The sequence below is a fragment of the Salvelinus alpinus genome, chromosome 7, assembly GCF_045679555.1.
Source record: "Salvelinus alpinus chromosome 7, SLU_Salpinus.1, whole genome shotgun sequence".
NCBI classification, from domain to species: Eukaryota; Metazoa; Chordata; class Actinopteri; order Salmoniformes; family Salmonidae; genus Salvelinus; species Salvelinus alpinus.
The window spans coordinates 82,291,086-82,311,777 of NC_092092.1; the positions used below are offsets into that span (position 1 = coordinate 82,291,086).

At 35.4% G+C, this 20,692-nt stretch overlaps 1 protein-coding gene across 2 annotated transcripts in view; it reads left to right on the forward strand.

Moving 5' to 3' along the window:
* Positions 1–20,692, forward strand: part of LOC139581769 (protocadherin-11 X-linked-like) — a 387,159-nt gene that overhangs the window by 30,407 nt on the left and 336,060 nt on the right. The window lies entirely within an intron of this gene.

A 20,692-nucleotide genomic window follows, 5' to 3' on the forward strand; every position in this document is an offset into this window, starting at 1 on the left:
TGATAATCTGAAATATTGAAAGAGTCTGCAGAGAGGGGTATTTAGTCAGCCGCCCCCAGTTTCAGCCAACTCCGGATCTACTTCATTATTTGCTTATGAGATGGAACTTGAATTGTCGTGATTGGACGACTAACATCATTGGTCCACTAACATCATTGGTCCACTAACATCATTGGTCCACTAACATCATTGGTCCACTAACATCATTGGTCCACTAACATCATTGGTCCTCTAACATCATTGGTCCACTAACATCATTGGTCCACTAACATCATTGGTCCACTAACATCATTGGTCCTCTAACATCATTGGTCCACTAACATCATTGGTCCAGAAACATCATTGGTCCTCTAACATCATTGGTCCACTAACATCATTGGTCCACTAACATCATTGGTCCACTAACATCATTGGTCCTCTAACATCATTGGTCCACTAACATCATTGGTCCACTAACATCATTGGTCCTCTAACATCATTGGTCCTCTAACATCATTGGTCCTCTAACATCATTGGTCCAGAAACATCATTGGTCCTCTAACATCATTGGTCCACTAACATCATTGGTCCACTAACATCATTGGTCCACTAACATCATTGGTCCTCTAACATCATTGGTCCTCTAACATCATTGGTCCACTAACATCATTGGTCCACTAACATCATTGGTCCACAAACATCATTGGTCCTCTAACATCATTGGTCCACTAACATCATTGGTCCTCTAACATCATTGGTCCTCTAACATCACTAATATACTGTATATGTACATATACAGAATGTTTAATTTATAGATCTCTACACATATAGTATATACATGTACAGTCACCAGTCAAATTATTGTCACCTTGATAAATATTAGCATAAATTATCTATATTGTATGCTAAAACAAAATTTGACAGTTCAATTATGTTATACTAATACCATTTCTCAGAGAAAGTGATTTTGTTTATTAAGAAATATATGTTTTTTTGAAAAAGATGGGTATCAAAATTATTAGCACGCCTAAAGATTCTTGTAGATAAAATAAATACATTTTTTATCTGGATTAACGTCGTACTTTTTAAAATGAATCTCAGTTGAAAAAACTGTAAAGTGGCCTTCCATGGCTTCCTCTGCCACTCGGGTATACAAATTGTGGTAGCATGCATGAAACATCCATTTGTCATCCATCACCATGGGTAAAGTCTATTATGTAACAAAGATACATTATAGAAAGAATGATAGTGAAACACTTTGGAACACCTTAAATTACATTTTGGGAAAAAAGGCAAACTCATTCATTGAATCAGATGGCTCATTCATCACAAACCCCACAGATATTGCCAACTACTTTAATTATGTTTTTAATGGCAAGATTAGCAAACTTAGGCATGACATGCCAGCAACAAACACCGAAACCTACACATCTCAGTATAACTGACCAAAGTTTGAAAGACAAGCATTGTAATTTTGAATTCTGTAAAAGTGAGTTTGGAATGGTTGAACAAATTATTGTTGTCTATCAACAATGACAAGCCACATGGGTCAAACAACTTGGATGGAAAATTACTGAGGATGATAGAGGTCGGTATTGTCACTCCTATTTGCCAACTCTTTAATACAGGCTTAAAATAAGTGTGTGCCCTAAGGCCTGGAGGGAAGCAAAAGTCCTTCCGATAGTAAAGCCCCCTTTACTGGCTCAAATAGCCAACCATCAGCCTGTTACCAACCCTTAGTAAACTTTTGGAAAAAATTGTGTTTGACCAGATACAATGCTATTTTACAGTAAACAAATTGACAACAGCATGCTTATAAGGAAGGACATTAAACAAGCACAGCACTTACACAAATAACTGATGATTGGCTGAGAGATTGTGGGAGCTGTTTTGTTAGACTTCAGTGCAGCTTTTGACATTAGTCTGCTGCTGGAGCAATATGTATGTAATGGCTTTACACACCCTGCTATATTGTGGATTGGGAGTTACCTGTCTAACAGAACACAGATGGTGTTCTTTAATGGTAGCCTTTCCAACATAATCCAGCTAGAATCAGGCATTCCCCAGGGCAGCTGTTTAGGCCCCTTACTTTTTTCAATCTTTACTAATGACCTGCCACTGGCTCTGTGTAAATCCCATGTGTCTATGTATTTGGATGACTCAACACTATGCAAGTCAGCTACTATAGCGAGTGAAATCACTGCAACACTTAACAAGGAGCTGCAGTCAGTTTCAGAAAGGGTGGCAATAAATTAATTAGTCCTAAATCTTATTTTAACTAAAAGCATTGTATTTGGGACAAATCATTCAATACACTCTAAACGTCAACTAAATATTGTAATGAATAATGTGGAAATTGAGCAGGTTGAGGAGACTAAACTGCTTGGAGTAACCCTGGATTGTAAACTGTTATGTCAATCTCTCATGGCTCAATGTGGAGGAGAGATTGACTTCATCACTGCTTGTTTGTGTAAGAAGTGTTGACAAGCTGAATGCACCAAGCTGTCTGTTGAAACTGCTAGCACACAGCTTGGACAAGACATGCCAGAACAGACTATGGGAGATGCACAATATTAAATATAACCAAGGTTACATGGAACTATTGCACATGAAGTAACTCACGTACAATTGGATTTAAAAACAGATAAAAATAAACCTTATAGAATGGCAAGGACTGTGAAGAGTCACACACACAGGTACAAACACATACACAGGTACAAACACACACAGGTACAAACACATACACAGGTACAAACACATACACAGGTACAAACACACACAGGTACAAACACACACAGGTACAAACACACACAGGTACAAACACATACACAGGTACAAACACACACAGGTACAAACACACACAGGTACAAACACATACACAGGTACAAACACATACACAGGTACAAACACACACAGGTACAAACACACACAGGTACAAACACATACACAGGTACAAACACATACACAGGTACAAACACACACAGGTACAAACACACACAGGTACAAACACATACACAGGTACAAACACATACACAGGTACAAACACACACAGGTACAAACACACACAGGTACAAACACACACAGGTACAAACACATACACAGGTACAAACACACACAGGTACAAACACACACAGGTACAAACACATACAGGTACAAACACATACACAGGTACAAACACACTATACACACACACACACACTATACACACACACTATACACACACACTATACAAACACTATACAAACACACACACTATACACACACACACACACACACACACACACGCACTATACACACACACACACACACACACACATACACACACACACACACACACACACACACACACACACACACACACACACACACACACACACACACACACACACACACACACACACACACACACACACACACACACACACACACACACGCACATGTACACCTGGATGGGAACACACTTAATGTATTGTGAAGTCTGTTGTAAAGTTTATTTTCATGTTTAAAATTTTTATTATATTGTATACTGTTGCCTTAAATTTTCCTGGACACCAAGAAGAGTAGCTGCTGCCTTGGCAGGAACTAATGGGGATCCTTAATAAACCACAGGAAAAGTAGCTTTTGCCTTGGCATGAACTAATGGGGATCCATAATAAACCCCAGGAAGAGTAGCTGCTGCCTTGGCAGGAACTAATGGGGATCCACAATACATTCTGATACTGATACAGCAGATACTTCATTTGTTTAATCATATGTTGCATGACAGTGATTGCAATATTTTTTTTACTGAATGTTGACAAAAACAATGATCTGAAGGGGGTTAGCCATCAGTGACGGAGTTGAAAACGGATACGTAAAACAATGATCTGAAGGGGGTTAGCCATCAGTGACGGAGTTGAAAACGGATACGTAAAACAATGATCTGAAGGGGGTTAGCCATCAGTGACGGAGTTGAAAACGGATACGTAAAACAATGATCTGAAGGGGGTTAGCCATCAGTGACGGAGTTGAAAACGGATACGTAAAACAATGATCTGAAGGGGGTTAGCCATCAGTGACGGAGTTGAAAACGGATACGTAAAACATATCTGTTTGTGTGTCTGTCTGCCAATGTTTGCAGTCCACACCTAGATAGGGAGTGTCTGGTGCTGTTCCTTTGATGGGTTACCAAATGAGCAGATTGCGGACTTAAGAAACAACTTGAGTCATCGGCATACATCTCTGAGCAATTGTATTAGTATAAGAAATATAATCAACAACAAAATCAATTGCATGCAGTATAGCTCAGTATTTGTATTATTTATACAGTATTTTTTGCTAATGTTTATCAAGGATGTCAATAATTATGGAGGTGACTGTAGATGTATGGTCCATATAGACGCGTGATCCACAATGGTAGATGAATGCTTCATCAACAGGGTTTAGGAGGTCAGTCTGGGTGAAGCTGAAGGAACTGCTCTCTTATAAACTGTAAAGTGATGTATTTTATTTATAGGTTATTGTCACTCCCGCCTTAGGGCCAGTGATTCATATTCTTACTTAGCCTTTTCTACAGTAAGTATACCTGCCCTAGATGTTATCACAATCCATCAGCCTAATTTGAATTCACTCAAGTAAAAATAAACAGCCATTATAGATAGTTAGCCACAGCTCTCTGAAACTGTTTGAAATGCTCTACATGTTATGTTGTCTAACGTGAAAATGAAACAGAGGTGGTGAAAAATCTGCCTGGCTCATAAATCATATTAAGGGGAACTTGTGACATCGACTGGATGGAAGCACTGAGCCAAAGTCCCAGATAATAAAGTTTATAATAAGATTTAACAACCATATTGTACGAAGGGCCAAAATGTTATGTTTCACCGTTTTCCAGCGGTGAAATCACTTCGATGAATTTTATAGAAAAGTTGTGCCCACGGTTATTTTAATGTCAGCTTGGTCAATGGTCAAATAGTTAGTCAGAAAACGAATGTGTAGTTCTTAATAATTAGTAAATTCATGTTAAAGAACTACTCCATGAATATACATATTCTACAAGATCTAATCTTCTACTAGAACTCATCTTCTACTAGAACTCATCTTCTACTAGAACTCATCTTCTACTAGAACTCATCTTCTACAGAAATCATCTTCTACAGAACTCATCTTCTACTAGAACTCATCTTCTACTAGAACTCATCTTCTACAGAACTCATATTCTACTAGAACTCATCTTCTACAGAACTCATCTTCTACAGAAATCATCTACTACTAGAACTCATCTTCTACTAGAACTCATCTTCTATAGAACTCATCTTCTACTAGAACTCATCTTCTACTAGAACTCATCTTCTACTAGAACTCATCTTCTATAGAACTCATCTTCTACTAGAACTCATCTTCTACTAGAACTCATCTTCTATAGAACTCATCTTCTACAGAACTCATCTTCTACTAGAACTCATCTTCTACTAGAACTCATCTTCTACAGAACTCATCTTCTACTAGAACTCATCTTCTACTAGAACTCATATTCTACAAAACTCATCTTCTATAGAACTCATCTTCTACAAGAACTCATCTTCTACTAGAACTCATCTTCTACTAGAACTCCTCTTCTACTAGAACTCATCTTCTACAAGAACTCATCTTCTACTAGAACTCATTAGAACTCATCTTCTACTAGAACTCATCTTCTACTAGAACTCATCTTCTACTAGAACTCATCTTCTACTAGAACTCATCTTCTACAGAACTCATCTTCTACAGAACTCATCTACTACTAGAACTCATCTACTACTAGAACTCATCTTCTACTAGAACTCATCTTCTACTAGAACTCATCTTCTACTAGAACGCATCTTCTACTACAACTCATCTTCTACTAGAACCCATCTACTACTAGAACTCATCTTCTACTTGAACTCATCTTCTATAGAACTCATCTTCTACTAGAACTCATCTTCTACTAGAACTCATCTTCTACTAGAACTCATCTTCTACTAGAACTCATCTTCTACTAGAACTCATCTTCTACAAGAACTCATCTTCTACTAGAACTCATCTTCTACAGAACTCATCTTCTACAGAACTCATCTACTACTAGAACTCATCTACTACTAGAACTCATCTTCTACTAGAACTCATCTTCTACTAGAACTCATCTTCTACTAGAACGCATCTTCTACTACAACTCATCTTCTACTAGAACCCATCTACTACTAGAACTCATCTTCTACTTGAACTCATCTTCTATAGAACTCATCTTCTACTAGAACTCATCTTCTACTAGAACTCATCTTCTACTAGAACTCATCTTCTACTAGAACTCATCTTCTACTAGAACTCATCTTCTACAAGAACTCATCTTCTACAAGAACTCATCTACTACTAGAACTCATCTTCTACTAGAACTCATCTTCTACTAGAACTCATCTTCTACTAGAACTCATCTTCTACAAGAACTCATCTTCTACTGGAACTCATCTTCTACTTGAACTCATCTTCTACTAGAACTCATCTTCTACTAGAACTCATCTTCTATAGAACTCATCTTCTACTCGAACTCATATTCTACTTGAACTCATCTTCTATAGAACTCATCTTCTACTAGAACTCATCTTCTACCTGACCTCATCTTCTACTAGACCTCATCTTCTACAGAACTCATATTCTACTAGAACTCATCTTCTACTAGAACTCATATTCTACTAGAACTCATATTCTACTTGAACTCATCTTCTACAGAACTCATCTTCTACTAGAACTCATCTTCTACTAGAACTCATCTTCTATAGAACTCATCTTCTACTAGAACTCATTAGAACTCATATTCTACTAGAACTCATCTTCTACTAGAACTCATCTTCTACTAGAACTCATCTTCTACTTGAACTCATCTTCTATAGAACTCATCTTCTACTAGAACTCATTAGAACTCATCTTCTACTAGAACTCATCTTCTACAAGAACACATCTTCTACTAGAACTCATCTTCTACTAGAACTCATCTTCTACTTGAACTCATTTTCTGCTAGAACTCATCTTCTACTTGAACTCATCTTCTACTAGAACTCATTAGAACTCATCTTCTACTAGAACTCATCTTCTACAAGAACTCATCTTCTACAAGAACACATCTTCTACTAGAACTCATCTTCTACAAGAACACATCTTCTACTAGAACTCATCTTCTACAGAACTAATCTTCTACAAGAACACATCTTCTAGTAGAACTCATCTTCTAAAAGAACTAATCTTCTACAAGAACTCATCTTCTACTAAAACTCATCTTCTAAAAGAACTCATCTTCTACTTGAACTCATTTTCTGCTAGAACTAATATTCTACTAGAACTCATCTTCTACTTGAACTCATCTTTTATAGAACTCATCTTCTACTAAAACGCATCTTCTACTAGAACTCATCTTCTACAGAAATCATCTTCTACTAGATCTCATCTTCTACAAGAACTCATCTTCTACTAGAACTCATCTTCTACTAGAACTCATTAGAACTCCTATTCTACTAGAACTCATCTTCTACTAGAACTCATCTTCTGCTAGAACTCATCTTCTACTTGAACTCATCTTCTACTTGAACTCATCTTCTATAGAACTCATCTTCTACTAGAACTCATTAGAACTCATCTTCTACTAGAACTCATCTTCTACAAGAACTCATCTTCTACTTGAACTCATCTTCTACTTGAACTCATCTTTTATAGAACTCATCTTCTACTAGAATGCATCTTCTAAAAGAACTCATCTTCTACTTGAACTCATCTTCTACAAGGCTTCATCTTCTATTTGAACTCATCTTCTACAGAACTCATCTTCTACTTGAACTCATCTTCTACTAGAACTCATCTTCTACTAGAACTCATCTTCTATAGAACTCATCTTCTATAGAACTTATCTTCTATAGAACTCATCTTCTATAGAACTCATCTTCTACTAGAACTCATCTTCTATTTGAACTCATCTTCTACAGAACTCATCTTCTACTTGAACTCATCTTCTACTAGAACTCATCTTCTACTAGAACTCATCTTCTATAGAACTCATCTTCTATAGAACTTATCTTCTATAGAACTCATCTTCTATAGAACTCATCTTCTATAGAACTCATCTTCTATAGAACTCATCTTCTACAAGAACTCATCTTCTACTAGAACTCATCTTCTACTAGAACTCATCTTCTATAGAACTCATCTTCTATAGAACTCATCTTCTACAGAACTCATCTTCTATAGAACTCATCTTCTATAGAACTCATCTTCTACAAGAACTCATCTTCTACTAGAACTCATCTTCTACTAGAACTCATCTTCTACTAGAACTCATCTTCTACAAGAACTCATCTTCTACAGAACTCATTTTCTACTTGAAGTCATATTCTACTTGAACTCATCTTCTATAGAACTCATCTTCTACTAGAACTCATCTTCTACTAGAACTCATCTTCTACTAGAACTCATCTTTTACTAGACCTCATCTTCTACTAGACCTCATCTTCTACTAGACCTCATCTTCTACTAGAACTCATCTTCTACTAGAACTCATATTCTACTAGAACTCATATTCTACTAGAACTCATCTTCTACTTGAACTCATCTTCTATAGAACTCATCTTCTACGAGAACGCATCTTCTACTAGAACTCATCTTCTACAGAACTCATCTTCTACTAGATCTCATCTTCTACAAGAACTCATCTTCTACTAGAACTCATCTTCTACTAGAACTCATCTTCTACTTGAACTCATCTTCTATAGAACTCATCTTCTACTAGAACTCATCTTCTACTAGAACTCATCTTCTACAAGAACACATCTTCTACTAGAACTCATCTTCTACAGAACCCATCTTCTACTAGAACTCATCTTCTACTAGAACTCATCTTCTATAGATCTCATCTTCAATAGAATTCATCTTCTACAGACCTCATCTTCTACTAGAACTCATCTTCTATAGAACACATCTTCTACTAGAACTCATCTTCTACTAGAACTCATCTTCTACAAGAACTCATCTTCTACTTGAACCCATCTTCTACTAGAACTTATCTTCTACTAGAACTCATCTTCTACTAGAACTCATCTTCTATAGAACACATCTTCTACTAGAACTCATCTTCTACTAGAACTCATCTTCTACAAGAACTCATCTTCTATAGAATTCATCTTCTACTAGAACTCATCTTCTACTTGAACTCATCTTCTATAGAACTCATCTTCAATAGAACTCATCTTCTATAGAACTCATCTTCTATCGAACTCATCTTCTACAAGAACTAATCTTCTACAAGAACTCATCTTCTATAGAACTCATCTTCTACTAGAACTCATCTTCTACTAGAACTCATCTTCTACTAGAACTCATCTTCTACTAGAACTCATCTTCTACTAGAACTCATCTTCTATAGATCTCATCTTCAATAGAACTCATCTTCTATAGAACTCATCTTCTATAGAACTCATCTTCTACAAGAACTCATCTTCTACAAGAACTCATCTTCTACTAGAACTCATCTTCTACTAGAACTCATCTTCTACTAGAACTCATCTTCTACTAGAACTTATCTTCTATAGAACTCATGTTCTATAGAACTCATCTTCTATAGAACTCATCTTCAATAGAACTCATCTTCTATAGAACTCATCTTCAATAGAACTCATCTTCTATAGAACTCATCTTCTATAGAACTCATCTTCTACACGAACTCATCTTCTAACAGAACTCATCTTCTACTAGAACTCATCTTCTACTAGAACTCATCTTCTACAAGAACTCATCTTCTACTAGAACTCATCTTCTATAGAACTCATGTTCTATAGAACTCATCTTCTATAGAACTCATCTTCTACAAGAACTCATCTTCTACAAGAACTCATCTTCTACTAGAACTCATCTTCTACTAGAACTCATCTTCTTCTTCTACTAGAACTCATCTTCTACTAGAACTCATCTTCTATAGAACTCATCTTCTACAGAACTCATCTTCTATAGAACTCATCTTCTACAAGAACTCATCTTCTACAAGAACTCATCTTCTACTAGAACTCATCTTCTACTAGAACTCATCTTCTACTAGAACTCATCTTCTATAGAACTCATCTTCTACAATAACCCATCTTCTTCTAGAACTCATCTTCTATAGAACTCATCTTCTACAGAACTCATCTTCTACTAGAACTCATCTTCTGCTAGAACTCATCTTCTACTAGAACTCATCTTCTACTAGAACTCATCTTCTACAAGAACTCATCTTCTATTAGAACTCATCTTCAACAAGAACGCATCTTCTACAAGAACTCATCTTCTATTAGAACTCATCTTCAACAAGAACTCATCTTCAACAAGAACCCATCTTCTATCTAACTCATCTTCTACAGATCTCATCTTCTACAGAACTCATCTTCTACCAGAACTCATCTTCTACTAGAACTCATCGTCTACTAGAACTCATCTTCTACAGAATTCATCTTCTACTAAAACGCATCTTCTACTAGAACTCATCTTCTACTAGAACTCATCTTCTACTAGACCTCATCTTCTACTAGAACGCATCTTCTACTAGAACTCATCTTCTACAGAACTCATCTTCTACTAGAACTCATCTTCTACAAGAACTCATCTTCTACTAGAACTCATCTTCTACTAGAACTCATCTTCTACTAGAACTGATCTTCTACTAGAACTCATCTTCTATAGAACTCATCTTCTACTAGAACTCATCTTCTACTTGAACTCATCTTCTATAGAACTCATCTTCAATAGAACTCATCTTCTATAGAACTCATCTTCTATAGAACTCATCTTCTACAAGAACTCAGCTTCTACAAGAACTCATCTTCTACTAGAACTCATCTTCTACTAGAACTCATCTTCTACTAGAACTCATCTTCTACTAGAACTCATCTTCTATAGATCTCATCTTCAATAGAACTCATCTTCTATAGAACTCATCTTCTATAGAACTCATCTTCTACAAGAACTCATCTTCTACAAGAACTCATCTTCTACTAGAACTCATCTTCTACTAGAACTCATCTTCTACTAGAACTCATCTTCTACTAGAACTCATCTTCAATAGAACTCATGTTCTATAGAACTCATCTTCTATAGAACTCATCTTCAATAGAACTCATCTTCTATAGAACTCATCTTCAATAGAACTCATCTTCTATAGAACTCATCTTCTATAGAACTCATCTTCTACAAGAACTCATCTTCTAACAGAACTCATCTTCTACTAGAACTCATCTTCTACTAAAACTCATCTTCTACTAGAACTCATCTTCTACTAGAACTCATCTTCTATAGAACTCATGTTCTATAGAACTCATCTTCTATAGAACTCATCTTCTACAAGCACTCATCTTCTACAAGAACTCATCTTCTACTAGAACTCATCTTCTACTAGAACTCATCTTCTTCTTCTACTAGAACTCATCTTCTACTAGAACTCATCTTCTATAGAACTCATCTTCTACAGAACTCATCTTCTACAGAAATCATCTTCTACAGAACTCATCTTCTACTAGAACTCATCTTCTACTAGAACTCATCTTCTACAGAACTCATATTCTACTAGAACTCATCTTCTACAGAACTCATCTTCTACAGAAATCATCTACTACTAGAACTCATCTTCTACTAGAACTCATCTTCTACTAGAACTCATCTTCTACTAGAACTCATCTTCTATAGAACTCATCTTCTACTAGAACTCATCTTCTACTAGAACTCATCTTCTATAGAACTCATCTTCTACAGAACTCATCTTCTACTAGAACTCATCTTCTACTAGAACTCATCTTCTACAGAACTCATCTTCTACTAGAACTCATCTTCTACTAGAACTCATATTCTACAAAACTCATCTTCTATAGAACTCATCTTCTACAAGAACTCATCTTCTACTAGAACTCATCTTCTACTAGAACTCCTCTTCTACTAGAACTCATCTTCTACAAGAACTCATCTTCTACTAGAACTCATTAGAACTCATCTTCTACTAGAACTCATCTTCTACTAGAACTCATCTTCTACTAGAACTCATCTTCTACTAGAACTCATCTTCTACAGAACTCATCTTCTACAGAACTCATCTACTACTAGAACTCATCTACTACTAGAACTCATCTTCTACTAGAACTCATCTTCTACTAGAACTCATCTTCTACTAGAACGCATCTTCTACTACAACTCATCTTCTACTAGAACCCATCTACTACTAGAACTCATCTTCTACTTGAACTCATCTTCTATAGAACTCATCTTCTACTAGAACTCATCTTCTACTAGAACTCATCTTCTACTAGAACTCATCTTCTACTAGAACTCATCTTCTACTAGAACTCATCTTCTAAAAGAACTCATCTTCTACTAGAACTCATCTTCTACAAGAACTCATCTACTACTAGAACTCATCTTCTACTAGAACTCATCTTCTACTAGAACTCATCTTCTACTAGAACTCATCTTCTACAAGAACTCATCTTCTACTGGAACTCATCTTCTACTTGAACTCATCTTCTACTAGAACTCATCTTCTACTAGAACTCATCTTCTATAGAACTCATCTTCTACTCGAACTCATATTCTACTTGAACTCATCTTCTATAGAACTCATCTTCTACTAGAACTCATCTTCTACCTGACCTCATCTTCTACTAGACCTCATCTTCTACAGAACTCATATTCTACTAGAACTCATCTTCTACTAGAACTCATATTCTACTAGAACTCATATTCTACTTGAACTCATCTTCTACAGAACTCATCTTCTACTAGAACTCATCTTCTACTAGAACTCATCTTCTATAGAACTCATCTTCTACTAGAACTCATTAGAACTCATATTCTACTAGAACTCATCTTCTACTAGAACTCATCTTCTACTAGAACTCATCTTCTACTTGAACTCATCTTCTATAGAACTCATCTTCTACTAGAACTCATTAGAACTCATCTTCTACTAGAACTCATCTTCTACAAGAACACATCTTCTACTAGAACTCATCTTCTACTAGAACTCATCTTCTACTTGAACTCATTTTCTGCTAGAACTCATCTTCTACTTGAACTCATTTTCTGCTAGAACTCATCTTCTACAAGAACACATCTTCTACTAGAACTCATCTTCTACAGAACTCATCTTCTACAAGAACACATCGTCTACTAGAACTCATCTTCTAAAATAACTAATCTTCTACAAGAACTCATCTTCTACTAAAACTCATCTTCTAAAAGAACTCATCTTCTACTTGAACTCATTTTCTGCTAGAACTCATATTCTACTAGAACTCATCTTCTACTTGAACTCATCTTTTATAGAACTCATCTTCTACTAAAACGCATCTTCTACTAGAACTCATCTTCTACAGAACTCATCTTCTACTAGATCTCATCTTCTACAAGAACTCATCTTCTACTAGAACTCATTAGAACTCCTATTCTACTAGAACTCATCTTCTACTAGAACTCATCTTCTGCTAGAATTCATCTTCTACTTGAACGCATCTTCTACTTGAACTCATCTTCTATAGAACTCATCTTCTACTAGAACTCATTAGAACTCATCTTCTACTAGAACTCATCTTCTACAAGAACTCATATTCTACTTGAACTCATCTTCTACTTGAACTCATCTTTTATAGAACTCATCTTCTACTAGAATGCATCTTCTAAAAGAACTCATCTTCTACTTGAACTCATCTTCTGCTAGAACTCATCTTCTACTAGAACTCATCTTCTATTTGAACTCATCTTCTACAGAACTCATCTTCTACTTGAACTCATCTTCTACTAGAACTCATCTTCTACTAGAACTCATCTTCTATAGAACTCATCTTCTATAGAACTTATCTTCTATAGAACTCATCTTCTATAGAACTCATCTTCTATAGAACTCATCTTCTATAGAACTCATCTTCTACAAGAACTCATCTTCTACTAGAACTCATCTTCTACTAGAACTCATCTTCTATAGAACTCATCTTCTATAGAACTCATCTTCTACAGAACTCATCTTCTATAGAACTCATCTTCTATAGAACTCATCTTCTACAAGAACTCATCTTCTACTAGAACTCATCTTCTACTAGAACTCATCTTCTACTAGAACTCATCTTCTACAAGAACTCATCTTCTACAGAACTCATTTTCTACTTGAAGTCATATTCTACTTGAACTCATCTTCTATAGAACTCATCTTCTACTAGAACTCATCTTCTACTAGAACTCATCTTCTACTAGAACTCATCTTTTACTAGACCTCATCTTCTACTAGACCTCATCTTCTACTAGATCTCATCTTCTACTAGAACTCATCTTCTACTAGAACTCATATTCTACTAGAACTCATATTCTACTAGAACTCATCTTCTACTTGAACTCATCTTCTATAGAACTCATCTTCTACGAGAACGCATCTTCTACTAGAACTCATCTTCTACAGAACTCATCTTCTACTAGATCTCATCTTCTACAAGAACTCATCTTCTACTAGAACTCATCTTCTACTAGAACTCATCTTCTACTTGAACTCATCTTCTATAGAACTCATCTTCTACTAGAACTCATCTTCTACTAGAACTCATCTTCTACAAGAACACATCTTCTACTAGAACTCATCTTCTACAGAACCCATCTTCTACTAGAACTCATCTTCTACTAGAACTCATCTTCTATAGATCTCATCTTCAATAGAACTCATCTTCTACAGACCTCATCTTCTACTAGAACTCATCTTCTATAGAACACATCTTCTACTAGAACTCATCTTCTACTAGAACTCATCTTCTACAAGAACTCATCTTCTACTTGAACCCATCTTCTACTAGAACTTATCTTCTACTAGAACTCATCTTCTACTAGAACTCATCTTCTATAGAACACATCTTCTACTAGAACTCATCTTCTACTAGAACTCATCTTCTACAAGAACTCATCTTCTATAGAATTCATCTTCTACTAGAACTCATCTTCTACTTGAACTCATCTTCTATAGAACTCATCTTCAATAGAACTCATCTTCTATAGAACTCATCTTCTATAGAACTCATCTTCTACAAGAACTAATCTTCTACAAGAACTCATCTTCTATAGAACTCATCTTCTACTAGAACTCATCTTCTACTAGAACTCATCTTCTACTAGAACTCATCTTCTACTAGAACTCATCTTCTACTAGAACTCATCTTCTATAGATCTCATCTTCAATAGAACTCATCTTCTATAGAACTCATCTTCTATAGAACTCATCTTCTACAAGAACTCATCTTCTACAAGAACTCATCTTCTACTAGAACTCATCTTCTACTAGAACTCATCTTCTACTAGAACTCATCTTCTACTAGAACTTATCTTCTATAGAACTCATGTTCTATAGAACTCATCTTCTATAGAACTCATCTTCAATAGAACTCATCTTCTATAGAACTCATCTTCAATAGAACTCATCTTCTATAGAACTCATCTTCTATAGAACTCATCTTCTACAAGAACTCATCTTCTAACAGAACTCATCTTCTACTAGAACTCATCTTCTACTAGAACTCATCTTCTACTAGAACTCATCTTCTACTAGAACTCATCTTCTATAGAACTCATGTTCTATAGAACTCATCTTCTATAGAACTCATCTTCTACAAGAACTCATCTTCTACAAGAACTCATCTTCTACTAGAACTCATCTTCTACTAGAACTCATCTTCTACTAGAACTCATCTTCTACTAGAACTCATCTTCTATAGAACTCATCTTCTACAGAACTCATTTTCTATAGAACTCATCTTCTACAAGAACTCATCTTCTACAAGAACTCATCTTCTACTAGAACTCATCTTCTACTAGAACTCATCTTCTACTAGAACTCATCTTCTATAGAACTCATCTTCTACAATAACCCATCTTCTTCTAGAACTCATCTTCTATAGAACTCATCTTCTACAGAATTCATCTTCTACTAGAACTCATCTTCTGCTAGAACTCATCTTCTACTAGAACTCATCTTCTACTAGAACTCATCTTCTACAGAACTCATCTTCAACAAGAACTTATCTTCTACAAGAACTCATCTTCTATTAGAACTCATCTTCAACAAGAACTCATCTTCAACAAGAACCCATCTTCTATCTAACTCATCTTCTACAGATCTCATCTTCTACAGAACTCATCTTCTACCAGAACTCATCTTCTACTAGAACTCATCGTCTACTAGAACTCATCTTCTACAGAATTCATCTTCTACTAAAACGCATCTTCTACTAGAACTCATCTTCTACTAGAACTCATCTTCTACTAGACCTCATCTTCTACTAGAACGCATCTTCTACTAGGACTCATCTTCTACAGAACTCATCTTCTACTAGAACTCATCTTCTACAAGAACTCATCTTCTACTAGAACTCATCTTCTACTAGAACTCATCTTCTACAGAACTCATCTTCTACTAGATCTCATCTTCTACAAGAACTCATCTTCTACTAGAACTCATTAGAACTCCTATTCTACTAGAACTCATCTTCTACTAGAACTCATCTTCTGCTAGAATTCATCTTCTACTTGAACGCATCTTCTACTTGAACTCATCTTCTATAGAACTCATCTTCTACTAGAACTCATTAGAACTCATCTTCTACTAGAACTCATCTTCTACAAGAACTCATATTCTACTTGAACTCATCTTCTACTTGAACTCATCTTTTATAGAACTCATCTTCTACTAGAATGCATCTTCTAAAAGAACTCATCTTCTACTTGAACTCATCTTCTGCTAGAACTCATCTTCTACTAGAACTCATCTTCTATTTGAACTCATCTTCTACAGAACTCATCTTCTACTTGAACTCATCTTCTACTAGAACTCATCTTCTACTAGAACTCATCTTCTATAGAACTCATCTTCTATAGAACTTATCTTCTATAGAACTCATCTTCTATAGAACTCATCTTCTATAGAACTCATCTTCTATAGAACTCATCTTCTACAAGAACTCATCTTCTACTAGAACTCATCTTCTACTAGAACTCATCTTCTATAGAACTCATCTTCTATAGAACTCATCTTCTACAGAACTCATCTTCTATAGAACTCATCTTCTATAGAACTCATCTTCTACAAGAACTCATCTTCTACTAGAACTCATCTTCTACTAGAACTCATCTTCTACTAGAACTCATCTTCTACAAGAACTCATCTTCTACAGAACTCATTTTCTACTTGAAGTCATATTCTACTTGAACTCATCTTCTATAGAACTCATCTTCTACTAGAACTCATCTTCTACTAGAACTCATCTTCTACTAGAACTCATCTTTTACTAGACCTCATCTTCTACTAGACCTCATCTTCTACTAGATCTCATCTTCTACTAGAACTCATCTTCTACTAGAACTCATATTCTACTAGAACTCATATTCTACTAGAACTCATCTTCTACTTGAACTCATCTTCTATAGAACTCATCTTCTACGAGAACGCATCTTCTACTAGAACTCATCTTCTACAGAACTCATCTTCTACTAGATCTCATCTTCTACAAGAACTCATCTTCTACTAGAACTCATCTTCTACTAGAACTCATCTTCTACTTGAACTCATCTTCTATAGAACTCATCTTCTACTAGAACTCATCTTCTACTAGAACTCATCTTCTACAAGAACACATCTTCTACTAGAACTCATCTTCTACAGAACCCATCTTCTACTAGAACTCATCTTCTACTAGAACTCATCTTCTATAGATCTCATCTTCAATAGAACTCATCTTCTACAGACCTCATCTTCTACTAGAACTCATCTTCTATAGAACACATCTTCTATAGATCTCATCTTCAATAGAACTCATCTTCTACAGACCTCATCTTCTACTAGAACTCATCTTCTATAGAACACATCTTCTACTAGAACTCATCTTCTACTTGAACCCATCTTCTACTAGAACTTATCTTCTACTAGAACTCATCTTCTACTAGAACTCATCTTCTATAGAACACATCTTCTACTAGAACTCATCTTCTACTAGAACTCATCTTCTACAAGAACTCATCTTCTATAGAATTCATCTTCTACTAGAACTCATCTTCTACTTGAACTCATCTTCTATAGAACTCATCTTCAATAGAACTCATCTTCTATAGAACTCATCTTCTATAGAACTCATCTTCTACAAGAACTAATCTTCTACAAGAACTCATCTTCTATAGAACTCATCTTCTACTAGAACTCATCTTCTACTAGAACTCATCTTCTACTAGAACTCATCTTCTACTAGAACTCATCTTCTATAGATCTCATCTTCAATAGAACTCATCTTCTATAGAACTCATCTTCTATAGAACTCATCTTCTACAAGAACTCATCTTCTACAAGAACTCATCTTCTACTAGAACTCATCTTCTACTAGAACTCATCTTCTACTAGAACTCATCTTCTACTAGAACTTATCTTCTATAGAACTCATGTTCTATAGAACTCATCTTCTATAGAACTCATCTTCAATAGAACTCATCTTCTATAGAACTCATCTTCAATAGAACTCATCTTCTATAGAACTCATCTTCTATAGAACTCATCTTCTACAAGAACTCATCTTCTAACAGAACTCATCTTCTACTAGAACTCATCTTCTACTAGAACTCATCTTCTACTAGAACTCATCTTCTACTAGAACTCATCTTCTATAGAACTCATGTTCTATAGAACTCATCTTCTATAGAACTCATCTTCTACAAGAACTCATCTTCTACAAGAACTCATCTTCTACTAGAACTCATCTTCTACTAGAACTCATCTTCTACTAGAACTCATCTTCTACTAGAACTCATCTTCTATAGAACTCATCTTCTACAGAACTCATTTTCTATAGAACTCATCTTCTACAAGAACTCATCTTCTACAAGAACTCATCTTCTACTAGAACTCATCTTCTACTAGAACTCATCTTCTACTAGAACTCATCTTCTATAGAACTCATCTTCTACAATAACCCATCTTCTTCTAGAACTCATCTTCTATAGAACTCATCTTCTACAGAATTCATCTTCTACTAGAACTCATCTTCTGCTAGAACTCATCTTCTACTAGAACTCATCTTCTACTAGAACTCATCTTCTACAGAACTCATCTTCAACAAGAACTTATCTTCTACAAGAACTCATCTTCTATTAGAACTCATCTTCAACAAGAACTCATCTTCAACAAGAACCCATCTTCTATCTAACTCATCTTCTACAGATCTCATCTTCTACAGAACTCATCTTCTACCAGAACTCATCTTCTACTAGAACTCATCGTCTACTAGAACTCATCTTCTACAGAATTCATCTTCTACTAAAACGCATCTTCTACTAGAACTCATCTTCTACTAGAACTCATCTTCTACTAGACCTCATCTTCTACTAGAACGCATCTTCTACTAGGACTCATCTTCTACAGAACTCATCTTCTACTAGAACTCATCTTCTACAAGAACTCATCTTCTACTAGAACTCATCTTCTACTAGAACTCATCTTCTACTAGAACTGATCTTCTACTAGAACTCATCTTCTATATAACTCATCTTCTACTAGAACTCATCTTCTACTTGAACTCATCTTCTATAGAACTCATCTTCAATAGAACTCATCTTCTATAGAACTCATCTTCTATAGAACTCATCTTCTACAAGAACTCATCTTCTACAAGAACTCATCTTCTATAGAACTCATCTTCTACTAGAACTCATCTTCTACTAGAACTCATCTTCTACTAGAACTCATCTTCTATAGATCTCATCTTCAATAGAACTCATCTTCTATAGAACTCATCTTCTATAGAACTCATCTTCTACAAGAACTCATCTTCTACAAGAACTCATCTTCTACTAGAACTCATCTTCTACTAGAACTCATCTTCTACTAGAACTCATCTTCTACTAGAACTCATCTTCTATAGAACTCATGTTCTATAGAACTCATCTTCTATAGAACTCATCTTCAATAGAACTCATCTTCTATAGAACTCATCTTCAATAGAACTCATCTTCTACAAGAACTCATCTTCTATAGAACTCATCGTCTACTAGAACTCATCTTCTACTTGAACTCATCTTCTATAGAACTCATCTTCAATAGAACTCATCTTCTATAGAACTCATCTTCTATAGAACTCATCTTCTACAAGAACTCATCTTCTACAAGAACTCATCTTCTATAGAACTCATCTTCTACTAGAACTCATCTTCTACTAGAACTCATCTTCTACTAGAACTCATCTTCTACTAGAACTCATCTTCTACAAGAACTCATCTACTACAGAACTCATCTTCTATAGAACTCATCTTCTACTAGAACTCATCTTCTACTAGAACTCATCTTCTATTAGAACTCATCTTCTACAGAACTCATCTTCTACAGAACTCATCTTCTACTAGAACTCATCTAGTACTAGAACTCATCTTCTACAGAACTCATCTTCTACAGAACTCATCTTCTACAGAACTCATCTTCTACAGAACTCATCTTCTACTAGAACTCATCTTCTACAGAACTCATCTTCTACTAGAACTCATCTTCTACAGAACTCATCTTCTACTAGAACTCATCTTCTACAGAACTCATCTTCTACTAGAACTCATATTCTACAGAACTCATCTTCTACTAGAACTCATCTTCTACAGAACTCATCTTCTACTAGAACTCATCTTCTACATAACTCATCTTCTACAAGAACTCATCTTCTAC